The sequence below is a fragment of the Chroicocephalus ridibundus genome, chromosome 10 (assembly GCF_963924245.1).
Source record: "Chroicocephalus ridibundus chromosome 10, bChrRid1.1, whole genome shotgun sequence".
NCBI classification, from domain to species: domain Eukaryota; kingdom Metazoa; phylum Chordata; class Aves; order Charadriiformes; family Laridae; genus Chroicocephalus; species Chroicocephalus ridibundus.
In genome coordinates, this window is record NC_086293.1 from 12,840,958 (window position 1) to 12,853,292 (window position 12,335).

At 45.5% G+C, this 12,335-nt stretch overlaps 1 long non-coding RNA gene across 1 annotated transcript in view; it reads right to left on the reverse strand.

Moving 5' to 3' along the window:
* LOC134521685 (uncharacterized) overlaps positions 1–4,357 on the reverse strand; it is a 34,718-nt gene extending 30,361 nt beyond the window's left edge. The window contains exon 1 of the long non-coding RNA XR_010072832.1: positions 4,166–4,357. This is a non-coding gene — a long non-coding RNA (uncharacterized LOC134521685). The remainder of the gene's footprint in view (positions 1–4,165) is intronic.
* Positions 4,358–12,335: the final 7,978 nt, after the last annotated feature.

Genomic DNA, 12,335 nt, shown 5'->3' on the forward strand with positions numbered 1-12,335 from the left:
GCATGTTGAAATATCCTTTGACATCACAGCATCAGAAAAATCAGTTTGGAAACCCCTTGATTCAGAAGGAAAATTGTAGCATCAAGCTCAGACCTCCCCTCCGCCCAAGAATTTGCTTTGATTCTTATTAGCTAAATCTCGCCTTGTTAGGCACAGTGGCCTGCATTGAGGTGTGCTGCTCTCGACATTTCAGGATGTGGGCAAACGAGGTAAACACGAGTGTGGGAGAAATAAATGGGAACGTTAGAGAATTGCTGCTCAGACGCAGTGCTAAACCCTCCAGCACTGAATGCTACAATTCTTTGTCATAAACACATCAATTACAGTGTTTATATCAAAGCTCTCAATACATTATGCTATTAATACAAAAATGACAGCTGTCATGCAACACATACAGCAATGTCACAGTTCCAAAGCCTACAACAAAAATACGGGGTTTGATCCTGCAAAACTCACATTTGTGCTCAGGCAAACAATTGATTAAATTCAAGGAAACTATTCAGCTACATAAATAAAGACCTCAGAATCAGTGCCAAAACCATGCTTGTAATGCAATTTAAGTACATTATTCTCAAGCAACTTAACTAATTCTTAACAAAATAACAAGTAATTAAATTGTAAATGTGATCAGCTATGGATTTTTCAGAGTAGGCAATATACCATTTCCAACAGCAGAATCGCTGTGAAGTTCACTGGACCTGTCTGTAACCCAGAATGGTTAAGCCACTTTCAATGTAGGGATCAAACCTCTTTGACATCAGCTGGTCCTGCAGCCAGACACTCAGAGGGTGAAGTGGGGTCCCTTCCTCTTGACAGCAAAGCCTTAGAAATTAATAAATTTAGACTTTTGTACCTGTAGGTGAAGAATGCTCTTAAGGAAACACTCAGAGGCGTGAGGTACTGGCTGGAGGCCACAGCGACAACCAAGCCACAACCTTACAGAAATGAACCTTGAAGCAAAGGCGAGAACATGGTGTTTTACCTCCTCACTACATGCTCAAGGGCTCCTGCAACGCATCATGAAAGTCCTCTTTAAGCACGCTGGTGTCTGGAGAAGTGCAGGGTGAGGAGCCTTGAAAGGGGCTCCAGGCAGCAGCAGGGATTCAGAGAAAGTGATGGATTTAGAGCTAATGTTCTGGAATACGTCATCAATCAGAAGTAAACATGTTAAAGTAAGGATGGATGAAGGCAAAGAGAGGATCAACCTTGCTGTCCAGCACCCAAGAGCAGTCAGTTCATGCTGCAACCGCCTATAGAAACACCTGGCGATCCTCATTAGACATCCACCGATACAACTGCGCTACACATACAGTTGTGTATCCATGCAAATAATTTTAAACAACTGAGCCATTAAACTCCATATATACCACCAAGAAAGCAGACTATGTCCATGATTTCTTGGAGAATAATTCATTATGGGCTGTAACTACTGGTTTGTCACTAGAACAATTTGTTGGAAAAGAATAAGCTCTGCGTTTCTTTCTAAATCCTAAAGCTGACAGCTTTAAAAAACAAAACCCAACCAAAGTATTACACTAATTTATTTTAAAGACTTTAGAAAAAAGCTATTTTCTGCACAAAGGTAATCGGATGGGCAGGGAAAATATAGACTTTTCTTGCAACTATAAACTGCCTCAGTGGAATGGATGGGACAGTTCAGGAATCCAGACTCTGTTCTGCACGACCGAGGGTAGCAAGGTCTGGGATATGGTTTGGGCAGCTGGTCCTGGGAAATGAAATGCAAATGCAGATATTGGGGTAGAGAAGAGGTGAAAGCATTCATTCTAGAAAAGGAAAAAGCAACTAAAGGCCACCATGAAAAATATACATGTAAAGCATTTTAATTTGCACGTTCGGGTGGTAGCCTCTTCCTTACGTGGCGTAAAACGGGGTAAAAAAGAAAAAAGAATAATTCATCCACATGTAACACCAACTTAGTTTCTTGTAGAACTTTTTACTAGAACAATTTATTCTCACTGAAGAATCTGCACATAGGAACCTATTTACTGCCAAAAGTTGAAAGAAGCTGCTCTTCAGCTGCTTCTCCAAGGTAAATTCTGGCAGTAACGGAGCATTTGGAGAAAAGAAAACTCTGAGCTGAGATTTCACTCAGGAAGAGCTCCAGTCGGGCTGGCTGTCACTTACACCTGCTGAAAGTGAGGTAAAGCTGAACAATAAATGCAGTAATTCCATCTTTCCAGACTCCCTTCTACTGACAGTGGAAGACTGAAGGTGATCTATAGCACAGCCATGGAAAACATGAGATCTGTTCATTCGTATATTACAATTAAATGTAATAAGTCTAAAGAAAACTGACCCACATCCAGCAGGCAGTTCCAGGCTCCAAGTGAGGATGCGCTTTCCACAAAGGCTTAAATTCTGCTGCACTCAACTAAGCTGCAACGCTTAAATCCTCCTCTGAATCTTGCCCTGGGCCATTTTAAATGCAAAAACAGATGCAGAATGAGCCTTTCCACAGTGGAAACATCTCTCCAGAGCCTAACCACCTTCCAAACAGCTTTGCATTTTGTTTACTGAGTTTTATTGTCCCTGCTTCCCAAGTGCCCGCTTTTAAAATCTCTGCTGCTTCTTCTACTGTTGCTAATTTTACCGGTTTGGGCTATTTTCTTTCCGCCAGCAACTGTCTTTGAATTCTCTATTAATGCCAAAATATCCACATCGTAACTCCACGGACATTCCCAAATCAGTAGTTTTTTAAATCTTTTCCATTCTGCCATGCACGCACCGCTGGTTTCACCCTTCCTCCTTATCCTCATCACCCACTCCCATCTGCTGGGATCTGGGGAGAAAGGACTCCGCCGAGCTATTTTGCAAGCCTTCCTTTATCTCCAAGTTTCTGAGAGTGTAAGAAAGTCTTCCAGAGAAAGGAGGTTTTACTGTCACAGACTAAGGAAAATCAATTTATCCTTGTCCTTATCTATAGCCTTATCTGCAGGAAAATACCAGCCCAATATTTCAATATACTGCTGACAGTTCTCGATGTCTGGATTAAACACTCCCGTTTTTCCATAAATTGCCACACTTCAAATATTTTATTGCCAATTTTGGAAATGGAAAGTTCCCGTAGTTTTAAAATAGATCACCCATGCAGTACTAGAGGGAACCCATTACTTTATCAACTGAACCAAGTGCAAGAGAGAAATTCCCACCCTCAGGAGCACCTGCAGCAGAGACCTCATCCCCCAAAGACCGTCTTCCATCAGTTTATAATTGTTTTTCTCCCCTAAATTACAGAGACAAGGCCAAGAAGGAATCTGGAAAGGCAAGAGGTGAATGAATGGGTGTTAAAACTAGACAGGAATTGACCCGGACACAGCGTACGTTGGTGTCCCAGCCTCAGCCCCCCCAGCACGCCTGCCCCAGGATCCCTTGGCTCCCCGGTGAGGGCAGCCCCCTCCCTGTCCTCCAAATGAGGAACAGCAGCATGGAGGAGACAACCAGGCTCTCCAAAAGGCTGCAAACTTCACTTTTCCAGCATCTGGGTCCAGAATAGGTCTGTGTGTGTCCAACAGAGGAACGCTATCCCCAATGCTGGCTTTGTCAGAGGGAGAACTAGATGGGGAAGGAGGACCTGGGAGCAGACCCAGCTGCCATCAACCACCGTGGCTGCAAATACCGAAACCCATCGGATGTGCAAACCCCGCGAACGGGGTGTGAACTCGCTAAACCAGCGCTCAGGCAATTATTTGTTTGGATGTAAACCGATCTAATCATAGCTGCTGCTGCTGCTCCCTCCAATTACTGGAGTTTGATTCTGTTTACATGACATTTACATAACCATATAGGGCTATTAAGCACTTGCACCCAATTAAAAGCTGAATCATTCAGTGGGTGATTCACAGGCACTGACCAAGCTGCTCCACTGGCGAGCTGGCAGAGCACCGGGGCTATCACCATTTGCCACAACAATTCCGCTTTCCCTCGCAGCTGGGGAAGGCGCCGGCAGCACCTCTCCCAGCACAACGCTCGCACGTCGCTTTGCATTTCCAAACGTACGACAGTGTTTTCTGATCTCTGCGCTGTCGATTCTGAAATTGTTTTACACCCCATAAATTCCATAACGTGCCAAAGTAAAGACCTACAAACCGTCATCATTTCGGATGATATACATTTAATTTCATCCAATAAAGCTGCTAGCACTTACCACAGCGCCTTTCGTAGAAAACAACTCGGTGTCATCTAAACAGCATGTCTCCCGCCTGCAGCTATCATACGGCACGGCGCTGGGGGAGACGGGGCCAAATCTGATCACGGGGAAACACGAACTCTGTCAAGACAGGAGAGCCGCAGCTGCTCACGCTGAGCCTGAACCAGCACCGTGCAGCTCCGGACAGGCTGCCCTGCGGAATAAAGCAAAGTCAGAAAGGTCTGAGGTAAACGTCCAAGCCAGACTTTCTTTTTTTTCTTTTTTTTTTTTTTGTCTGGCTGAGTGAATTAACATGCTGACAGCTCACAGTGTCTTCTGAGCTCAGGCTGTCAGCCTGCTCGCTACTTTGTCTGACGCAGGTAGAAAAACTCGGGAACAAGCGGTATTCAGACCTTTCATCTTTAAAACCTGAAAGGTGCTCCCGTTTTCCATTTCCCCTAGATGCCTTATTATCATTTCTAGCTGCTGTCCCCGCGGTCGGTGGTCTGCACGTGGTGAGGACATCAGGTTTCCATTCCAGCTGACGATGCGCAAGCTGCAAACCCCATGCCCTGTGCCAGGACAGCAGCTCAGGCTCGGGCTGCAGAAAAGCCAGACACGCTCCAGCCCTGCGGACACAACAGACCCTAAAAGCCTCCCACATCCAGGACCTACACAGGAGCTAGATCCTCTGTCCAGATCTTGTCCAAGTCCCAAGCTTGCCATACAAACAACACAACAGGAAGGAGATGCTGTTTGCCTCGCTTTACTTAGCACGAGTAGCTAGATTTGCTGAAGCCTTTAGGCTGTGAGAAAGTTATTCTTCTTAGTAATTTTCCTAGCAGCTGGTACAGTGCTGTGTTCAGTCTTTTAGCATGGAAAAGTGTTTGATGTCACACTGATGTTTTGGCAGTGTTTCTCCCAAGCCCAGGACTCTTCGGTTCTCCACATTCTGCCAACAAGGGCAGGTGCACAAGGAATGGAAACCAGAAGGCAGGGAGGCTCCAACCCCCGGCTGAAACAGAAAATCAACAAGATAAGAGCCTGCCTGCCTGGACACAGAAAAAGAATCCAATAAGATGTTAGAAGACCCCAAACCAAAAATCAGCATTGCACTAAAAGATGTGTGGACAGCACGTGAAGGGCCAATGAGGGGTGGGTGTGTGGATCACAAGGGTAGCATTGCCCAGGGATTTCTTTGTTGGGGGTCTGTCTCTTCGGAGGCACCCAGCCAGGGCTGTTCTTGCTGCTGTACCTTTCAATTAAATTAATTATTTTATAAAATCCAACGCCTGAGACTCTGCTGCAGGAAACCTAGGGTCAAGCCTGAAGGATGGAGCGTGCTCAGGAGTAAGTATGTGTGTGTGTGGACACCATGAGCGGTGCGTGACTGCTCAGTCAGCAGGACGTACAAGCATCCTTCAGTCTACTGGCACAGGCATCAGAAGCCATGAAGATCTGAGCTGCCTGGGCTACCAGCCCAACAGCAAACACTGCTATAGCTGTTATAAAGGAAAAAAAGAAGTGCCTGGACCCTGATATATGAATGAATGGCACTGATGTATGAATGTGTAATGAAATAAAGCAGAAAATCTGTGCCTTGTGTCCTCGCGTCTGTCGTTCCTGACTTAGCTTGTGCATCACCCCTGGCTCTCTACCAGCCCATCTCCAGTGGGCAGCGCTGGTACGGACCCTGCTTCGCTGCACAGGACACTAATCACCTGCCAGCCCTTGCCCTCCCACAGCTCCCACTCCACTGAGCAGAAGATCTTTGCGTGACCTAGAGGAATAAAAAGCAAAATGGTGCTAAAGATACATCTAATAGACGCGACTAAATAGGGGCACAGGTGTGTATTTCCCTCACCCCGTCCTGCTGCGCTGCTACCTCACGCTCTGCCTTCCCCAGAGTAGCCATTTTATGCACTTTTCCCCTGGCAAACCCCTCCTTCGCTTTTATACCTTTTCCAGCCTCACTTGCAGGCAAATTTTTTTCCATAAATTCACTGAACTGTAGATTACTTTACAGTAAAACGTCTCCTTTGCTAGCTAATGTCTCCCATGTGTTTGAGTATTTAAAGCCACTTTCAAGCATGCTTTGCTATCTCTCCTTAGCATGCGCAGCAAAGTCCCTGCGCAGGGTTTTCGGCATGGAAGAGTCTAGCGTGGATAGAAGCTAAACAGAGAAATACTGTCACCAAAGAGGGGAAAAAAAAAAAAAAAGGAAGAAAGAAAAAAGAGAAAAGCTGACAAGAAGAAAAACTGACGCTGGAAAAATGCCAGCCCTGTACAGTCAATCTTCGGGTTGGCAGCAGAAATGCCATTAAGTGCAAAAGGAAGAGGGTCTCTGATGAAAGAGGTATGCACAGGCTTAACACAGGGTTGATTAAAAAATAAACAACAATAAAAAAGTCACATTTCTCTCTGCTTAGTGTTAGTAACAATCTACTGCAATTCACAGACAGGGCTGTGCAGGAGTTTATAGCATGGTGTCAAAGACAGCCCTCTCCCAACCCCACCAATCAGAAAAGACGTGTAAAACCATCCAGCCCAAAACACTTGGGTTTCTCCAACTTCAGCTTTTTTCGCCTCTCTGGAGCAAATCCTCCTCTTGGCACCAAACGCAAAGAAAACTTTTCGCAAGAGCGGGTCCAGCCTTGGCCATTTCGGCAGCTCTGGGCAGTGCAACGGTACACCTCCACCACCAGCATCCCAGGGGGGCATCACCCTCATCCCAGTTCTGCCCACGGCAACTTTCCAGTGGTGGATCCGTTGGCACTGGAGAGCCCTAAGACAGCACCCAAGCTCGCACATCTCTGCTCTTTACCTCTAGGGAAAAAGCAGACGTTGTTCATTTTGCCACGAAGTTGGCAGAAACGTTCTTTATTTCTCAGTATCGCTCTACACAGATGTACTTTTAAGAATTTCTCTGCTACAGAAAGGGGAACTGTTTTCAAAAAGCCCTTTCCTGATGATTATGATATTTAACCTTTTTTTCAGAAATACCTGTATGAACTAAGATCTTAAGTTGTTAAAAGGAACGTGGACTCATTAAATGATTTCAAATAAAGAGGACTGGAAAATTAAGCTTTTAAATGCTAGATATATAAAAGTATTTAGAAGTCTAAGGATGCAGATAATCACCTAGTAGGATTTTTATTCGGAGTGCATCTGTCAGTATTTAAATATCTATGAAAACTGGCCCGCTGCCACATTTTAGAAATAGGAATATGCAGCAAGATCTTTAAACGAGTTTAGATACCCAACTCCCGTACATTTTGCCCACGGCTCCTAAATCATTGTGTGGTTTTGAAATGTTTATCTTCCAGCTAAACAGCATCAGTTGTCTGAAAACCATAAACGCAACAAATATCTGCCATGGTAAATTACCCAACCAGTACAGCTAGTGCCCAGACAGATGATTAAGCTGCCATGGATTAACAAGCAACTACATTTCACTAAGCTGCCTGTACCACCACTTTTAGCCCAATGCAAATTAAGAAAAATGTGTTAGCATGAACGTATTTCACTGGGGTACGAGCCTGTATTTGTCACGGGCAGAGGACACAGGCAATCAGTTATCCCAGCTCAGCAGAGCCACAGTAATTCTCCAGGACTTTGCTCGGGAGCTCTAACAACTACATCAGTGGGATCCAGAACCCAGAAAACTACACCTGAGAGTAGGAAAATTCTTTCAAGGGGACAAGGAAGAGTTATCACTGGTACATAATTGGCAGTGCTCTTGCCATTTGGCAGCAGCCCGGAGACGGCAGCTCCTCCCAGCAAAGCCCCACAAGCCCAGCTCCACCAGAGCGCAGCTTCACAGCTGGATGGGGAAGGAGTCAGTATCATACATTAAATAAAGCAAAGCAGCCTGGTAATACCGGGCTACAAATAATTGAGTGAGTAAGCACATTGCTTATCAAACTCTCAACTCCCTGCCAAGTCTTAACAGAGTAGGACATGCCTTTCTCCCCCTTCCCAGGCATCTAAATAGATACTGCAGAGGACTGAAAAAAAAAATAGGTGACACAAATTTCCATGTGGGAGGAGAAAAAAAAAATCCCCTATAGATTCCCCCATGTTTTTCTCAGAAGCAGCTGGTGCTGGCCACTGCAAGGGAAAGGAGGTCTTACATGGTATTGCAATATTTTTATTCCTATTCCACTACGTCAATATTATGTCTTTGATTCATTTATTGCGCCTGCTATAAAAGCCCAGCTTCTGACCTTAGCAGAAAAGGGTGGACACATTATTCTCACATTGTTTTCTGCACAGATCATTGTAAGTGAGGGACACAAGCCTTTCTGGAGACAACTCTTTTTCTTGCATTGTTTTTTCTCTTTATCTAAAATAAAATACATTCTTGACAAAATATATTTGTACAGCTTTTGTCAACAGAGAGCTGTAGTTACAGCTGCCTGGGTGACAAAAAATTGGGTTCTTCAAAAAATATTAATATTTTAATGACTGCTCTAATTCTGCATAAGGATGGGAGGAGGCTGAAGGAGCCCAATGTCTTTCAGGAGCAGGGAGGTGAAGGCAGAGGTTTGTGATCCCAGCCCGAAGAGGAGGTGCACGCAGAGCTCCATGAAACCATGGGGAGCCCCTACCAGGGCACCAATACAGAATTGCTCTGCCACATAATCACCTCCCTATGCCCTAACTCATCCATTCCCCACAATCAATTACTAACACAAGCAAGACCACCCCAATGGCGCAGAGGGACACCGTCCTGCAAGGGCAGTGAGGTGGGAGCAGGACTCTCCTCTCCACCCACAACCTTCATAAAAAACAATTTTGACTGTTATGATTTGACTCCTGGCCTTCCCTTTACCTTCCTCTGCTCCCCACAAATCTCATCAAAGCGATTCTGAGCAGTTGCGCCTGCAATAGTGATCCCAAAACACAACGAACTAGTCAACTGGATATATTGATAGAAGAACCAACAACACACATCCCAAGGGGGAAGCAAATCTCATCGCATGTTATCCAAGTAGTGCAGGGGTAAAGTCAAAGATATTAAGTCAAGCTTCAGCTTGGAAGTATCTCCAAGTACAGTTCAGGCAACACAGAATTAAAGAGAAAACATTAAAAAAAAAAAAAAAGCAAGCAAGCTTCTGTTTTGGGAAAGAGGGATTTTAAACCAAGAGACAGTTAGTAGTGTCCATTCTGGAAACATCTCAAAACCGCCCAGAGGCAAAACAAACAAAACCAATTCTTTGCTGGCATTTGGATGCTACTTGCCCTGGGTACTTAATTTAATATAAAACAAATCCCCCTGGAGCAACAAACAAAAAATTTGCTAGTAAACAAGATAGCTCTAATTACTTAACAGTGTAATCCAGAGTAATTAAGCCACAGTATCCAGAGCAGCTAAAAGCTACGTATATAAGCGAGTGTCCAAAATATTTCAGGTATCTTTTGAAAAACAGGAAAAACAGGCTGTTTTTACCTCAAAGCCAGAGAGTAGCCGGCATCACCACAGATGACCCTTCAGGGTGATGCATCTTTGCCTTTCCCAGGGGCTGTCTGGGACTTGGACTCCTTCCCCGGCAGCTGCCCATCGGAGCAGCTGGTCTCCCTCCGGGCACATTGCTGGCAGCTGTGGGGACTCTCTTCCCAATTCCCTGCCCTCACTTTCTCCCTGGGATGCTGCCAGGTCTGCCCTGCTGCACCAGCAATACATCCCCCTGCCCAAATGCCCGCCCTGCTGCCTGTGTTGGGTTGTGTCGGAGACAAAGGGCTCAGCACGTGCAAAGCTTTCCCTGCATGGGGCTTCAGGAAGCAACGGGAGGGTTTTGGACTTCAGGGCTAGGGGATGGAGAAGTTGGCACCAGGAAGGACAGTACAGCCTTCAGGCAGGCACCTGGGAGGCTGGAAACTCATCTGCATGGCAGAGTTTGGAGGCAGCATCATGTTATCAGACAATTTTGGCAGCTCAAGGGAGAGATCTGAAAAATGCTGGGAACATGTTGGATGCCAGGAAAGGTCGAGGCTGCCGCCTGCGGTCCAGGATAAAACAGCCATTTCACTTGATGTGGGGGAGTGTGGCACTCGGCAACATAAAGCTCCCAAAGATGCCAGAATCAAGGGCTGGTTTATGAGACTGAGCTCCATTTGGTACCTGAGTGTCTCATTACCCTCATTACCCACATGGGTAATTCTAAATGCCATGTGCTCATGAGAAAATTACAGGCAGAGCATCTAGGGATAATGCTTTGCTCTCACAGAGGGGTTGGGACCTACCTGTAGATCAGCTGGGGTTGGGTGCCTGAACCTCCACTGGGATTTGGGACCCATTTCCTCAACTCCCCACTGTAACACAACACACACCCCTGCCTTTGATTTCAATTTCTGCAGTAATCCCAACTCTGATCAGCTAATGACACAGTTTCTAGTTAACGTCACACCTGGGACATCCTCAGAGCGGTGGGTGGGAGTGGCAGGGCTCTCAGAAACGCAGCCACGCGAGGGCAAAGCGGCTGCAAAGGACCACATTTGGCTCCAGATCCCCACACCTCTTCCCTTGTCCCGCTGATCAGCGGCGATCACAGCAGCTTTGCAGATGTTTTGAGGTATTTGGGCCTCGTGCCAAACCCACATACTGACCTTTGAACAACAGCTATTTCTCCGTGACCGTGCTCAGAGCATCAGCCTCCGCTGAAACCATCAGTCTCACAAGTGATGATTCAGTCCCCGTTTCCCTTCAGACTTCATCATTACAAGGTCATCAAGCACAGCGTGGTATAAAATGCACATAAAGCAGCCACCAGAGTTCTTACAAATATCAAGCAGTTTCGATATCTTTCCGCAGTACTTCAATCTGGCTGCTGATTAACTCTCGCTTTATATTTAAAATTCCCCTTGCCAAAAGAATGTCTGAGGGGGTGTATGAAAACTAAACAACACGACTATAATTACAGTCAAATGGATGTTGCATGGGTAAAACAGGAGGGCTGCATAAAGACCGAGTGGTGAAATTAAAAACTAAAAAAAACTATTTAAAAAAACATGAATAAAGCCCCCAAATTAGGAGAATTTTAGCTAAATTCTTTTCAGTTTCTCTAAATTTGCCTTCTGGCTTTAGACTATCTTGTTCAGGTTTTTGCCTAGTATGAGAGTTAAAAACATGTTTAAAAATAATGCCGAATTCCCCACCCAATCACATCAGTCAGAGAACACGGGAGTTAAGAAAATGCAAGGTATTGCAGGGCTCAAACATACATTATGGAAGTTGGCAGCACAACCGTATGGCCAGTTTCAAAGGCTCCCCTGCACCAAAGGAAATTCACCAAAGGTTATCTCCACTCCTCCTCTGTTCGCTCCCACCAGTATCCCCACTTTGACCAAATCCACTTTCTGCTAAAAGCCATCCCTTCTTCCCTCTCCTCTTTTTAAACTCTGGCTTTAGATCACTGCAACTTCTTCCCGTCCAGCCTCCAGGCTTTTTGTGTCCCCGCGCAGGAGCATATGCCAAGCAGAGTAGCCAAAATACCTTTTGTTCTCTTGGATCCGAGCCCCTTTTTGAGCCAGTTTTAAACAGTCTTCACGACGCACAGCACAGAGAAGCCTGCTAATGTGGCTGATCCCACATGCCTATTGCTCTCTCACGCTCACCCCACATGCACATGGGCCTGGGACCAAACCTGCACCATGCAATGAATGCACCATGCAAAGTCATGGCTCTGCACCTCTGGGCTTTGCTCTCAGTGTGCCCAGGGACCTCCAGCCCTTCTCTTGCGTCCTTCCTTACAGCTCACACCATTTCCACAGCTGCTTCCTCTTCTGAACCCACAAAACATGTATATCCGTGGTTTGTGAGGGTCCAGGCAGACCAGTGTAACTGCCAGTTCCCAGCAACTCAAGGGTTAGAGACATCACTTCTCAGGCTGGGTTGTTCACAGCTGCGACACGTTGTTGTGCTGAACTTATTTTAGCTATCCATGTTCCTGCTGAAAACTCACTTGTTCGAGCCGACTTACTTATTATTTGAGTTGTTAATTTTACGGTTTTATTAAGTGACTGAATGAATGCCATTAAAGCACATGGTAGTTTGGTTGACTGAATGATTGATTTTACATAGTTGTCTTCTTCCTCCACTCCTAAGTACTTTTATTTGTGCTTAACAAACCTCACCATTTTGCTATTCCACTTCATAGCTCCCTGGCTCATTTTCAGCTTCTCTTTT